This window comes from Rhinoderma darwinii, chromosome 10, assembly GCF_050947455.1.
Source record: "Rhinoderma darwinii isolate aRhiDar2 chromosome 10, aRhiDar2.hap1, whole genome shotgun sequence".
Lineage (NCBI taxonomy): Eukaryota > Metazoa > Chordata > Amphibia > Anura > Rhinodermatidae > Rhinoderma > Rhinoderma darwinii.
In genome coordinates this window covers 6,331,063-6,346,856 of record NC_134696.1, presented here as the reverse complement: position 1 = coordinate 6,346,856, position 15,794 = coordinate 6,331,063, and the positions used below count along the sequence as shown (strand labels likewise).

General features: G+C 40.1%; 1 protein-coding gene across 4 annotated transcripts in view; it reads right to left on the bottom strand.

Annotated features, from left to right (window-relative positions):
- Positions 1-12,007, bottom strand: part of LOC142662411 (uncharacterized) — a 180,644-nt gene extending 168,637 nt beyond the window's left edge. For 2 of the 4 annotated variants that reach the window (XM_075840625.1, XM_075840629.1), the window contains exons 1-2: positions 11,932-12,007; positions 10,407-10,573 (exon numbers count right to left, since the gene is read on the bottom strand). The gene's annotated coding sequence lies outside the window, so the exon portion shown is untranslated. Of the gene's footprint in view, positions 1-7,922; positions 8,123-10,406; positions 10,574-11,931 lie in introns of all 4 variants that reach the window. The other 2 variants (XM_075840627.1, XM_075840628.1) reach the window with 2 other exon arrangements.
- Positions 12,008-15,794: the final 3,787 nt, after the last annotated feature.

The following is a 15,794-nucleotide window of genomic DNA, read 5'->3' as shown; positions in this document are numbered from 1 at the left end:
ACACCAGCGAGGGGTTTGTGAAAGCCGCTTAAGAGGTCAAGTATTGGCAACGCCGGCCAATTATCGGGCAAACGATCATTCACAGAACGCTCGTTCCCGATAATTGCCCTTTGTAAATAACGCAGGGCAACAATCAGCCAATGAAGGAGCATTCATTGAAGGAGCTCATTCATCGGCTGATTGTATAATTTTAAATGCCTTAAAAATTATCGTGGTCAGCAGCATATCTTGGTGTGTAAACAGGGAGACGCGCTGCCGACATGATAGAAATGTATGGGGACGAGCGTTCATAGTAACGTGCGATTATCCCCATACTGGCTCCTTGTAAAAGGAGCAAATGAGCGCCGATCAAAGAGCTGTCTCTGTCTCTCAGTGATCGCCGCTCGTTTATAAGGCCCACATCAGGCCATGTAAAAGTACCCTTACTTGATCCATGGTTACATGTGTTTGGGATTAGTCTTTTGAGGTCGATTATAATCTGTAGATCTTGATTCCTTAGAGCATGAAAGCAGGGAACGCATGTTTTAAAATATGTTATCCCTAGATAAAACTAGATAGATACATATCAACATCTTGTTAGTCAAAAGATTACAGCTGCCTGCCAGTCTAGAGAATTTTTATATCTTTTTTTGCCTAATTATGACAATATTGAATCAACCACTGAATATTTGGTGCTGATGTAACAATGGTGTCCATTCAATTACAAAAACAATGTCCACATAAGTGCACGATGGTTGCAGTCCAAATCGTTTACAAATGTGTAAGGCTTCGTTCACATCTGCTGAATGCTGAATACAGTGAATTCTCTACCATTCCATTGATAAACAAATTGTAGAAATTCCAAGACAAACCTGCTTATTTATTTTCTTGCTCAAAGAATTTATACAGGAGTTTTTGAATTTTATGTAAATAAAGCTTATTCATTGTTAAATGAAAAGTTCATCAAATTTCTAATAAACTTTGTGTTTAATTCCTCAACCTGTTTGTGTTCAGTGAAGTGAAACCTGATCATGATCTGCTCATTCAAAAAGCACTTTCTTATAATGAGCCATGCACCAGAGTAAGCGTCTATTATCAGAACAGATTTATAAAGTTGCACAACATTTGCTTAATGCAGTACATAAGCTTTTTTTTTTACATATATCCAGAAAATACCTTTAACATGAATAAGACACAATAAAAATAGGCCCAGTCCTTAAAATTCATAATAAGAGAGCACAGCATACATAATAAGAAACATACCTTGTTTTTCTACTGAGTTTTGCTTGTATTCGTCTTAAAGATCACAGTACCCTAACAAAGCAAAAAACTGAATTTCACAAGTAAAGTAGTGCTGTAAATTACTGAGCTATCCATGGTCTACTACTGGCAAGTCACACAAAGGTTCATGAATGCTGTCCATGGTGCTGCAGACATTTAATTACATGGCATTCAAGTAGATCTGTAATCTATACTTGTCTCATGGGAGAAAAAAAATTCAGGTAGCTGCAAAAACCAGAACAAATCAAACCTTGGATGAGAAAACAAATTACAGTTGATTAAAGAACAGTGATGTTTTTATTTTGCTTAAAAGAAAAAAAAAAAATTCTCCCAAGGCCAGTAAATTAGCCATTATTGCCACTTTTTCTGATAACATCACCTATGATCTTTTATGCCCCTGAGGAGGAGACATGGACCACACTTTCGTCTTCGCACTTTGACACTAATCAGTAAAAGCTGATCTCTGATTATAAACTGCTAGAGGGGCCTTTTCCAGCTATCTCATTCTGTCCTCCTCTGCGTATTCCCATAGGAAGAGGCTGGTGAGTAAGGCAGCCCCAATAGCCATTAATCCTAGCTCTAAATCTTACTTTTTCCAGAGCATATGCTGTTTGTAAGACTGTCTGCCTATTTTTGCATCAAACTCTGTACAGCTTCAGGCGGCTTTGGCACTGGTTTAAAAGCAAACATCAGGATATCTGCACTTAGTAGGGGATGTGGTAGGATAAAGCTGACAATTATGAATATAGGGCAGATTTTCTATATATTTTCAATGTAGTCAATTCCCTACTGCACACAAGTCTTGCTCTTCAATTAAAGGTTAATGTAAATCAAGAGGAAAAGGAAATGGAAACTGTAAAATTTAAAATAATCTACTTTTTAAGGATTCGAGTCGGTCAGGGACTTCTCTTCAACTAAAAAAATGTAACTTATAAATTGGTCTTCTCTTGTACTTGCTCCACATATCATGCAAACACTATTTCTCAATTCAATTAGCAATGACAAAATTGCTTCTAACCCAAATGTTAAAAGACATTTAAAATTCTAGATCCTTTGTTATGTAACCACAAGCTTCTGCTCCTTGTTAGCAATAATTGGCGATGATCTTAGATGACCAGTGCAGAATAAGCAGCTTAAAAAAAATAAAAATATTTCTCACCTATAAAATAATCTATGGGAAGCTAAAAATTGTGTGGGCCGCCAATGACTACAGGCATAAAACATCTGCAGCCGTCACTCTGAAAAGACATTGAACAGGCGGAGGAGCGCTCACCACTTCACTGTAATCTTTCCACTCAGTTATGTTGTTTGGCATAAAAGCACAGCGGACCTGGCACTACAATATCCCTAAACTAGATTTTAAGCAAATAAATAAATCCACTCTTGCACAATAAAGAGTTAAAGTGAGTGTCCAGAGATTTTAGGATAATAAACGGCTAAAAGTACTTGTTAGCGATAGGGTTAAAGGGGATTTCCGGAACCAATGTACGCAATCCTATTTAACTGAACATCTAGAATTAGTGCAGTTTGTCATATACTTGAGTTGTTTCTGCCCCGTACATGACCTACTTCTTCCCTTTTCCGGCCGGCTCAATGTACGGGTACGTCATTCCTGATATCACTATACACTGTTTGAAGGGGTGGACCGAATACTCCTTCAGCCGTCTCTGAGCACGTGTGGTTGCTACACAAACAGTGTTTACCACGCATGCCCAATCCTTTGCTTTCACAGCGCCTGCGTGGAATTCAGGCAATGAGCCTTACAGGAGACGGCAAACAAGTGGAAGTATCAGAAGTTAGCAAAGCGCAAATCGAGAGCAGCGTACCGCAGTAAGTAAAATCAATCAAAGAAAAAGCTAGGCAGCATTCTTACACTATACCTAACAAGGATCTCAAATTAAAAAATTTTAATTTTTGCCTCGGAAAACCTCTTTAACCCTTTCAGGACCAAGGGTCATCGATGCCTCAATGACTAGCCCCATTTTATGTGGTGGTAATAACTCTGGAATGCTTTTGCCTATCCAAGCGATTCAGCGATTGTCTTCTCGTGACATATTGTACTTTATGTTAGTGGAAAAATTTGTTCAATAAATTCATTGCTTATTTATGAAAAACACCAAAATTGAAAGAAAATTTGCAAAAAGTATAATTTTTCTAATTTTAAATGTAATCTACTTGTAAAACAGATAGTAATACCACACAAAATTGTTGCTAATTAACATCCCCCATATGTCTACTTTCTATTTGCATTGTTTTTTGAACATTATTTTATTTTTCTATTACGTTACAAGGCTTACAACTTTAGCAGCAATTTCTCACATTTTCAAGAGAATTTCAAAAGGCTATTTTGTCAAGGACCAGTTGAGTTGTGAAGTGGCTTTGAGGGCCTTATGTACTAGATAGACCACATAAATCACAGGAATTAAAGCAATGTAGAGGTGAAATTTACAAAATTTCATTTTTTTTGCCGAAATTCATTCATAATAAAAAAAAATCTGTAACACAGAAGGTTTTACCAGAGAAAGGCAACTCAATATTTATTGCCCAGATTCTGCAGTTTTTTTTTTTTGTAAACAAATTTTATTGGGTTTTATAACATTACAAAAAACAGAAAATCAAAGAGAAATCAAATATTATATATCAAAATTGATCCCTGAGAAAAGGAAATGTACAATAATAGCAACATATTGCATAAGATACAACAGAGAATACAATATTCTGCAACATTCGCAGTATCACCGATGTACATTGAGGTACTTGTTGTTACAAATAACATTAGACCAAAGTAACTTAAACAATCAAACATACCCCCCCCCCCCCACCATAGCTCAGGGGCCCATCAGTTTTCAATTAATCTTCAATAGAAACCAATATACGACATTTGGACATCAGATCTAATAATCATATATATCTTCATGGTCAAGCTTTGTGCACCCCCCCTCCTTGCGCTAGACCTTCACTGAGGCCCCAAGTTACCTAGCGTCCCCGCAACCGCTCTTGTCAAATACCAGGACGTGTAATGAAATGGTGCCATCAATTCCACAATCTCGCTTTGTCGATAATGCTTGGAAATAAAAGTCTTCCATTTCTGGAAAAATTTGGAAGCTTTAGCTTCCGGTGTACGCTCTATGTCTAACTTATCCATATGTATACCCTTCTTCATCTGGTACATTAGATCTGTAAGTGTAGGTATAAGGGGCGTAAGCCATTGTGCCAATAAGCATCTTTTAGCGATCAGCAAGAATACATGAAGGGCTTGTGGTGCACTAGGGAGATCAGGAAAGACATGAAACAGCAGAGACAGTGGGTCCAGGGTAAGTGAGATTTCCCAAGTATCCTTTATAAATTGCACTATCTCGGTCCAATACGGAACGAGTTTGGGGCACTTCCATAATCCATGTAGAAGATCGGTTTTGGGAGTGGCACATCTTGGGCAAGCCTCCAATCTATCTGGCGCATTTGGATGTGGGGGAATATTGAAACCATAGATAGCGCGATGTATAAATTTAAAATGTGTCTCACGCCATTGCTCATTTACTACCGCTTTTCTCACTTTTAACCACCCTTCCAAGATTTGTTGAGATAATTCTGAGACCGGGAACTCTTTGCTCCATGCTTTAAACAGCAGTGCTGCCGTAGACCTCCCCTGTTGGTCCCGAAATGTTTTATACAGATGTGATAAGGAGGTTTTAGCTGGAGGAGATTCAATCATAGAATCAATGGGGTTTTCCAACCACACCTGTGTCACACCTCGACTTAAGGAGCGTATAAAAGAGTGTAGTTGACAGTAAGCTAAATGATGATGCAAAGGGACATTAAAAGTATCTACCAGTTCCTGAAAGCTCCTTACACGGTTTTCAGAAGGGTGCAGAATGTGCCTGAGTGTTGTGATGCCCAAAGCCCGCCAATGTCGAAAATTAGAGTTTTCTCTCCCCTGAGTGAAGCCCGGGTGTCCCCATAGATTCATGTGTGGGGATATACGCTGAGGAAGCCCAAATGAAGACCTAAGTGACTTCCATGCCATTATTGTATCTCGTAATAATATGCGGTGTCTCACACTGTCAGGAAGTATACCAAAAGCAGTATGCAGTAACGATGACAACTGCAGCGGGTACACCACTCCTGCCTCTAGGGAATACTTGGAATAAAAGTTAGATTGCTGCAACCAATCTATCCCGTGGCGAGCAAGGCATGCTAAATTGTACCTACGAAGGTCCGGGAAATTGAGGCCTCCCTGGTCTTTGGGTAACATAAGCTTCCTCGATTCTGCAGTTTTTAGAAATATCCCACATGTGGCTCTAGTGTGATAATGGACTGAAGCACCGGCCTCAGAAAAAAAGGAGCACCTAGAGGATTTTGGGGTCTCCTTTTTATAGAATATATTTTAGGCACCATGTCAGGTTTGAAGAGGTCTAGTGGTGCCAAAACAGTGGAATCTCCCCAAAAGTGGTTTTGGAAACTACACTCCTCATAGAAATTATCTAGGGGTATAGTTAGCATTTTGACCCGACAGGTCTTTTGCTATATTTATTGGAATATGTCTGTGAAAATGAAAATCTACTTTTTTTCTGAAAAAATATAAAAATTTTTTTTTTTTACAAGGAATAAAGAATAAAAAGCACCCCAAAACTTGTAAAGCTATTTCTCGCGATTACGGCAATACCCCATATGTGGTAATAAACTGCTGTTTGGACCCACGGCAGGGCTCAGAAGGGAAGGAGCGCCATTGGGCTTTTGGAGCGCAGATTTTGCTTGGTAATAGTTTTGTTTGGGGTTTTGCTGGTATTTCAGTTTATAATGTGGTGGCATATGTAAGCAGGGCAGAGTACATCAGGGCATAATAAGAGGGTATATAATAAGGGGGTAAATAAATAATTCATAGATGTGTGGCCGGTGTTTTTTGCTTTTTTCTCCACCGGAGCCGTGCGAGGGCTTATTTGTTACGTTACAATCTGTAGTTCTCATTGGTACCATTTTAGGGTACATGTGATTTTTTGATCACTTTTTATCAGATTTTTTTTCGCAAACAAAGTGACAAAAAAAACATACATTTTGACAATGTTTCTTGTCCTTTTTTTTACAGTAATCACTGTGCGCTATAAATGACATTTTACTTTATTTTGCAGGTCAGTATGATTACAGAGATACCATATGTATACAGTTTTTTTATGTTTTGTGGCGTTTGCGCAATAAAATCACTTTTCTATAAAACTATTTATTTTTTGTGTCACCATATTCTGAGAGCCATAATTTTTTTATTTTTCAGTCAAAAAAAGCTGTGTAAGGGCTTGTTTTTTGCGGGACGGGTTGTAGTTTTTATTGGTATTATTTTGGGGGTACATGCGAATTTTTGATCACTTTTTATTCAATATGTTGAGAGAGGTGATGACCACAAAAAATAGTGATGCTAGTATTGTATTTTAATTATTTTTTGCTGTGTTTTTTTGTGGGAAAAATATTAGTATAGTTTTATAGTTGGGGTCGTTACGAACACGGTGATACCAAATATGTGTACTTTTTTAAAGTTTTATTTTTTTTCCTATAATAAAAGGCTCATTATAGGAAAAAAAGCATTTTTTGTTTTTACACTTTTATAAAACATTTTTATTACTTTTTTTTTTTTTTACTTGAAGACCTGCAGCACTGATGGCTGCTATAATACATTACACTACTTAGGTAGTGTAACGTATTATAAACTGTCCATGTGATGTTGACAGTCACACTGACAGGAAGCCTATGAGGACGAGCTGGTCCTCATAGGCTTCCGTGAATGACAGACCGGAGGCCGTTGTATGATCTCAGGTTTTGCCATGCAACCGATAGCAGCACCCGCAATCGGTCCTCGGGAAAGTTTGTTGTGACAACAAACTTTCCAGTTTGTTGCTACAACAAACTTTCCCTGCGATCACATGATCGGGACCTGAACCAATCAGGTCCCGATCACGTCTCTGGGACCAGAGGCAGGGGTTAACAGCGCGATTCAGGTGTCTGCGCTACCCTGAGACACCCGGATCGCACTTTTAACACCAACTGTGAATTAACGTTGGCGCTGCACAGAGCCCAGCAAGCGCCAACGTTAATTTACAGTGGGTGGTCAGGAAGCAGTTAATGACGGTGATCATATTCTCTGTAAGACTGTCTGTAGGACTGTCAGAGAACAGGTTGCTGGGGAGCCGCGGACACTGACACAGCCGGCGTCCGAGCGCTTTTCACAGTGCTATGCTGGCTGGAAAAGAGATCTGTATATACACGCCCTGGCAGCACGGGGTATGTGCGAAAAGGACGTGTATCTACAGATTGTCGGCATGAAAGGGTTAAAGAATAGGAACATAACAGGGTTGTAGAACTTTTGTTCCGCCGTGATACGTATGCAAATTTGTATTTCGAGCCCAATGAACCAGGAAGTGAGGGCATCTAGAGCTCCACCCACTACCCTCCCCTCTGCAGTTGATTGACGGCTCTGCTTGTATAACGCTGAACTGCAGAGGGAATGTGAGAGTAATAATTTGCAGCTCAGCAAAACTAATATGCATGCGGCACAAATTTTTTTTACCCCGATACAAGCCTTTACATCTTCAACAGGAGTATGTTCCTATTCCTTTATCCTATCGCTATCAGTGGTGCCAGCCATTTGTTAGCCTAAAATCTCGTGACAGACTTACTTTAAGCAATTTTCTATTAGAGTTTCTAGCTCTCTGCTCATCCTGGTCATCTTAAACTGCTACAGGTACAAGACTTGTTACCGTGTACTACAGCTCTTTCTTGTAGTGAGCTGTGGACCTGCTTCAGGTGGACATGATCAGAATGTTTGTTAACCTCGTGAAGTAAACAATCTTTCAATTCACCAACAGCAAGCAGTGATCTTAAAAAGGGGAGAAATTGAAACAAACAGAATACTAAACAGTTCAAAAGTCCTCAATATACAATGGATAAGCTTTATGTAAATAAAACCAGTGAAAAAATAAAAACTCACTTAAATATGAGCAGAGCTGCAGTGTTGCTGCATGCCTGCTATACAATGGTCGGAGCCATCTGCTTCCAACACCGACCACTGCAAAACTTCCGGGGGCCGGAGGCAGCCTGTACAGCTGATAGGTGCGGGGTCCAGGTGTCGGACTCCCACCAATCACATACTGATGACTTATGCCGCGGGCAAAAAAACGCTTTTTCTGCCTCTCATTGATTTCAATGAGAGACGGAACCGCAGTAAGAAAGAACATGCTGCTTTTCTATCCTGCGAGCGGCTAACAGCCGCCGCGGAAAAAACAATGCCTACGCCTCCCATTGAAATCAAAAGGACGCGGTATTGGCTGTTTTTCGCGCTGATTCCAACGCAGTTTTCGGTGTCAAAATCAGTGCCGAATAATTCTGTGTGAACTGAGCATAAAACTGAAATAAGTACGGTCTTTATTTTTATGTTCACGTACTTAAACCTCTTATTACAACTTGTCCCTCATGATGTCTAGAAAGTCAAATATATATTTAAAAACGCAATAAGTAACAATTGTCACAGTCAGATCTATGATAGGTCAAGATAGGCCCATCTTCTTTGTCACATGTCCTGATGAGAGCTATAGAAGCACCCTGGAATGTAGCCCCTTATAGGTGGCCGTAAAAACGGTTAAAGAAAATGGTTAAATGGTTAAAGAAAATAAAAAAGTTATCATAAAAGCAATCAAGAAAATCTGTCTTCTACTCTGCAAAAAAAAATGCAATAACTCATTCTGACGTATCCAGCGCTGGGTTTATCGAGCCATTGACATCTCTATGTTTTATATATGCGATAAGATGCGATGTCTTGCACACAACAGACAGAGATGGCAATGAAGGCAGAGTGGAATCAATCAACTTCAAATAGTAATATCCAATCATTGTTCAGAGTATATGTAACAAAATACAACTGTGTCTTACAGCAGATTACATAGCAGGTCCTCAGGAAAATATAGTGATGAGATTGGACCATGTGATGCTGGGCCATTAGAATTAGTTTTCTGAATCGGATGTCCTTGACTAAATATTTGGTAGTAAGACAAAGCTATACATGACTGTATATAGACATGCTGCATATCAGTTTTATGAAGTCAAGAAGTACAGATCAAGCTAGAATGGGGGGGGGGGGGGGGGGGCAAACTGCAGATTTGTGGAAAGCTTAGGTGAGCCATACCATAACCCGGAAAGCAGATACACATTAAAATCCAACAATAAATGGACCTCTTAGGGCCTTTTACATAACGTTAACGTCCTACATTTAGAGAGTATGTCGGGAAAGCTCCCGAAGCACACGCTAAACTTGCCCATTGAGCTCCATTAGGCTAACAGGGTATTTTGGCCTCCGTTTGGCTGGTATACCTCAGTATACCCTTATCTTGAAAAATGAAATAGAGATCCCGTTGGGATCGCACAAAAGACATGTCATGAGCTTTTCCTAATGTTTACATTAAACAGATAACATTAACTATGGGTGATGGATTTCTAATAGTGGCTTTCATTACCAATAGAACATAATGGTATCCGTTTAACATATACGTTATGAACAGGGTCATGACAGTTCATGAAATATACATTTAACGTATACCATTATAGTCTATGGTGACAGAGGCAACTGTTAGGCATTTGTCACACTGTATATATCAGGAGCTATTCTGGGCGTACACATCAAACTTTAACGTGATGTGAACTAGGCCTCATTCCGTAATGCAACATTTTGGACCCTAGGTCACAAAGCCTCCTCTCGCTTGTAATAAACGGTGCAGTGTGTGAGGTGTTCCCCTCCTTATCCATCTGGATTTCTAAGGTCAATGGCCATATGCACATGGAAGATTTAACTTCTCTTCTGACTCACATGATAAATGCTATCAAACATGGGTTCAATGGATTAATTTCCAAAGCTCTGACTCATTACAAAGATATTCTTTGTGATTAGCCTGGATCAACCGCCCAACTAAAGGCTCTATGTTGTGATGTGGCATATTCCATTCTGGTAGAATACCCCCCCCCCCCCCCACCTTTCTGTATTTTCTCCCTTTTCTCTCTTAGTCCCTATTTTCATCGTGTCTCTTGATATTTTGCACTTGAATATGTAGCTGTTTATATTACAACCTTTCACTTACTATGCGAGACTACCCAATTCGGAGTGCCTTGCTTACCCTGTATACTGCTCATTGTATTTTTCTAATTTGACTTTGTATTTCTTTTTCCTGAAAAATGTACCTTTTCGGTCACAAAAAAAAAAAACTACGTGTAAACAAAGTTACAGGTCCATGAAGTCCAACCTTTAATCCTCTCGTGTTGATCCAGAGGAAGGCAAAAAACCCTATGGAGACAGAAGCCAATTACCTCATTATACGATTATATTATACTATTCCTGTTTGTTCGATCCAAAGCTAAAAAAAGAACACATGAAGAAAAAATTGCGTAAAGTGTAAATTTGGTCTAAAGTTTGAGGGGAAAATAAGTAACTTCAAGCACATCCTGAACAGTCTCTTTCTTAAAGCGGATCTGTCACATAAATATGCTCCAATATGTAAGGGCAACATATTACAGGAAAAATTCTGTTCTCCTTTTTGCCAAATAGACTAATAGAAGAACGGACTTGTTCCTGTAATATAGTGCCCTCACATAAGGCAGAATATTTAGGTGACAGATCCGCTTTAAATGACTCTTTAGCATTAACTTGCAATAAAAATAAATAATAGAAAACACTTTAAAGAAATTAATATGTAGAATAAATGGTGTCAGGCTGACAGGAGGGAATGAGATTTAGTCAATAAACATAATTTTTTCTATTTGAATAAAAAATGCTGTATTTTATGTCAGACTCACAAAGACGTCTCAGGTTTCAATAAAACATACATGCATGCATGTATGGGCTTGTTCTGTTGTAACGCATATGCGCGGCCCCTGCTGTTATCTTGAGAGCAGGGACCGCGACAACAGCAGTGACAGCGCATGCGCGTTACGGGCTGTGCAGCAGAACAGCCCATACACGGCACGTCACAAGTGACGTGTCTTCTACCCGGAAAAGAATTGAAGATCAACACAGCGGTCAGAGCAGAGAGTGACGTCACCCGTCAAGTACCTCACGGCAGGATCTGGAAACAGGGCCACTTTGGAAAATGTAAGTATATTACAAATGTATTTACATTTATAAATTACAAGCATTAACACAAAGTCATTTAATCTCGGACAATCCCTTTAAGGCCTTGTACAGGGAACTGTATTATGGCTCTGATCAACCTCAGAGTTATAGGAAACCATAAATACGGAACTTACACAGATGTATCAGGCCCTACTATTTCATAATGAGGCATAATATGTTTCTTTCTAGGATTCAAACGGAATTGGACAAAAAATAAAAACTTCCTCAGATTCCAAATTATGGAGATATTCCGTAATGCTGCTAGGGGAGTATTTTTCCATAATACAGCCCTAAACAATGAAGCATAGGGCAATGGATGTAGTGCCTGTGGCTTTGTAGTATAGACTGAAATCCGTATAGTCCCAAGTATTATATGTAATCCAGACAAATCAGTTGACTTTTCAAAGGGTATTTTTGCAAGGCAATGTATATACACACGCAATTCCGGTATATATATTCTTTTACGGGTCGATGCTTTATTTACAGACATGAAAACATTTTCTGGCGCAACTCAAAATTTTATTCTTACCCACCATCACTGGTGTACAAAGCCAGCTGAACATGCTCTTTCTGAAATTACTGATTGCCAATCTGGTTTATTGCAAGCTGCAGAACAGAAAAGAAAAGCTGTTACTAGAAGTAATCAATGTACTAAATTGTAGACGCAGAAGCTTGACGGCCTGATAACCTGCTCATACAAGGACAGATCCAAAATGGCAAACTTCTAAATCCATTTAGAAGCACACGTGGGCGTTCAAATTAGTCAGATCATGTCAACTAAAGGACAACAGGAACGACTGCATCACATCTGGACAGCTACAATTACCAAAAAATGTGTTTTGAATAATTGAAATCATTACGAGCATGTGAAAACCAATCAATGTGCAAAATTAAATATCTCAGTGAAATTTCCAAAGTGCTTTTTTTTCTTTTTAATTTCCAGCATGGAAAAGCCTCATGTGATAGGGAAAGTCGTGGCGGCACTGAGAGCTAACTGTAAAATGTGTAAGAAACATATATTGGTACATGGAGATAAATATTGTAGGTAGAATAAAACCGGATTGGTAAATACTTCCTTCTGAAGTCTATTAGGGTACATCCACACGTTGCAAAAGCAAACCGAAGCAGATTTTGCTGCAAATCTATTACTTTTCCACAGTAAAAACCACTTGTTAACAATGGTAAGGGTATGCTGGGAGTAAGGCTGGGTTCACACGAGCATTTTACGTCCGTAATGGACGGAACGTATTTCGGCCGCAAGTCCCGGACTGAACACACTGCAGGGAGCCGGGCTCCTAGCATCATAGTTATGTACGATGCTAGGAGTCCCTGCCTCTCCGTGGAACTACTTTCCCGTACTGAAAACATGATTACAGTACGGGACAGTTGTCCTGCAGCGAGGCAGGGACTCCTAGCGTCGTACATAACTATGATGCTAGGAGCCCGGCTCCCTGCAGTGTGTTCGGTCCGGGACTTGCGGCCAAAATACATTCCGTCCATTACGGACGTAACATGCTCGTGTGAACCAAGCCTAATTGTTTTAAGAATGAGAATGGTAGCACCCATCATCATGATCTTTCTGTAGAAGTGGACCAGTGTCTTCTTTTGCTTTTCTACACTTGTCAGGGGAGAGTAAGAGCATGCACACTTCCTTTATCCTACACTGACAAACGGAGAAGAGTTGTACTATTTTCTCGGCAGGCCGTGAAGGAAGAACAGTATTACTAAGCGCCAGGAAACAGGGAAGGCAGAGCTGAACCGCAAAGCACTCCTGTGGGTGCCAGTGTCATGTGATGTGCACTGTTGCCTGCCCACAGTTACTGCTATGCATAGCACAAGAGGGTGATTAAATTGGCCGGAATAGGTGAAAATATAATTGTGAACAGTGATTTGAGGGCAAAAGACTAGAGGTTTAGAAATTTTGGGTTTGGATTTTTTTTTTTTTTAGGGGTTTCGTCGGATAACCCCATTGATTGTTACAGGGTTTTTCCACAAATTAACTTTTATGAAATGAGATGTATCATACAAGTCGAGCTATTGGGATCCACCAACAATCCAGAGAACAAGAGAGTCACATTTTCCTGTTCTGAGTGTAGGTGTGATACACAATTATTCCAGTTTGGGTGAAGAACATATTTATTGGCTTTGATATTCAAGTGCTGCAGGACCCATAGGATTTGCAGATTTTTTTACCTATGGATCCTGCTTTTGTTCCAGTAAAGTGCAGTGTTTAGTGCTTCTTATTCCACAAAGCTGCTGTTAATTTCTTTATGTTTTTTTTTTTTTTCTGTAACAAGTAGCTCTCTGCCCATTTTGTCAACCGGTCACCCGAATTCTCTTCTGTCTCACTTTTCCTTGTAAGGCTACAGTCACACGAGCGTGGAGGTTTGTCGTCCGCAAAACACACCGCGTTTTACACACGTGTGTCTCCATGTTGGTTCCGTATGTCCGTGTTTAGCGTATATGTCACACATACGTAATGAGTATTATATGCGCGTAACAAAAAACGGAAGACTTTTGTCAGAATTTTGTCCCAGCCCTCAGGAAACACCCAGAGGAAGGTCAAAAGATCACTAGACGCGATTTTCTATTGCTTTTATAGCGTAGAGACTACTTTTTGACTACTTTTTTGCTTTTGTACATAACATCCAAACCCATGGACCATGTTCTTCTGTCGTGGCTTATCTCTCGCACATATGGAGAGTGACGCCAGTTGGTGGAAGAACCTAGGAGGATGCTTTGGGTTCTTCCCATTGTCTCCCAACTTGATTCCAAAGGGAACTTCCACACGCTGTATGAGGAACTGTGGCTGCATCCGGCGAAATTTCATTCCTTCTGTCGGATGTCAGTCGCAATATTTGACCGTATGCTGGAGCTGCGTTCAGTACTAACAATCCGAACATGCGACGCAGCATTTCACCTGAGGAACAGCTCATCGTCACCCTGAGGGAAGAATACATACGGTCTGCTTTTTAAAAAAAAAATCTCCTTGTCAGCCTGATACAGCTAGCACTATGGTAAATGGACAGACCCAATTCCCCCGTGATTCCCTCAGGATGATAAACCTATCATTACATTTAATGCCCCCTTACAACATATGCTCGCTTGCTAATCCAACTAGTATTGTGAAGGCCACAGAGACTCTATCCAATATATAGTAATGTCATTTCTATTTTTAAATGAACTGTAACCTCACAGAGCAAGTTGAAAAGACCTGTAAACAGGGCAGTAATATTGATAGTTTGTGTAATAAATTTTGCTTTCTATATTATTTCTTCAGATTCGTTTTGACTGGAAATTCTATTGCGTCCGTTAACTATGAATTTCTACTGGGGACGTCGACCATTTCTGGAACTATCCGGTCCACCTCTGAGCTCATCTGGTAGAGACTGAAAGGCAGGGTGATGCCTCAATCCTTGGCAGAACCGTGGATTCGCATTGCAGATAGGTACATGGACAATGCTCTATTTCCCCATTGCATCGGGGCACTGGACTGGAAACATATCCGTGTGAAGCCGCCAAACTCAGGGTCCCGATTCCACAATTATAAGCAGCATTTCTCGGTAGTGCTGTTGGCCTTGCCTGACAGCCAATACCGGTTTGTGATTGTAGACATCGGTTCCTATGGTAGCACTGCTGTTGTTGGCATCTTCAGGGCTTCCAGAATGGGTCAGCGGCTTCTAAACAACTAGATAGCCCTCCCAAAATCACGCCTACTGCCCAGATCTTCAGGACCCCCGACACTATTTGTCTTAGTGGCAAATAAGGCCTTTGGACTCTCCACCCATGTTATGCGCCCCTTCCCCAGGCGTGGTTTGGACGACGGGAGGCACATATTCAACTATCGACTCACCAGGGCTCATTGGTATGTTGAGTGCGCCTTCGGTATTCTCACTAATAAATGGAGTGTCTTCATGTCAACAATCCAGATGGATCCGGACAATGTGAACCACGTCATCAAAGCCTGTGTCATCCTGCACAACTTCAGCCGGATGTATGATTCAACAGGTTATGGTGACGTTGAACAACACATGGCCACTGGGGCATTTATTATAGACGAGACCGCAAGGAAAAGCAGGAACATCTTGACTCAGAATCTGGGAAGTCTTTGCAGATTATTTTGTGAGACCTAAAGTAGAAGTGCCATGGCAGCATGACTATCCACTAGAGATGCCATGTGTGAAGTATAATTTTGTGTTTCAGGTTAGTTTTCATTGTTTTCGTTTTGTTTGGATAGTGTAGGGACTCACAATACAATGAGGACCCTTGACGCGGGTTGCGAGCTTTCATATTTAGGTTCAAATATTAAAATTTTAGGTTTTTAATATGCGTTATAAAAATACTTTTATCATATATAAAGGTGTATTTTTTAATATTTGAAATTAGTTTTTCACCA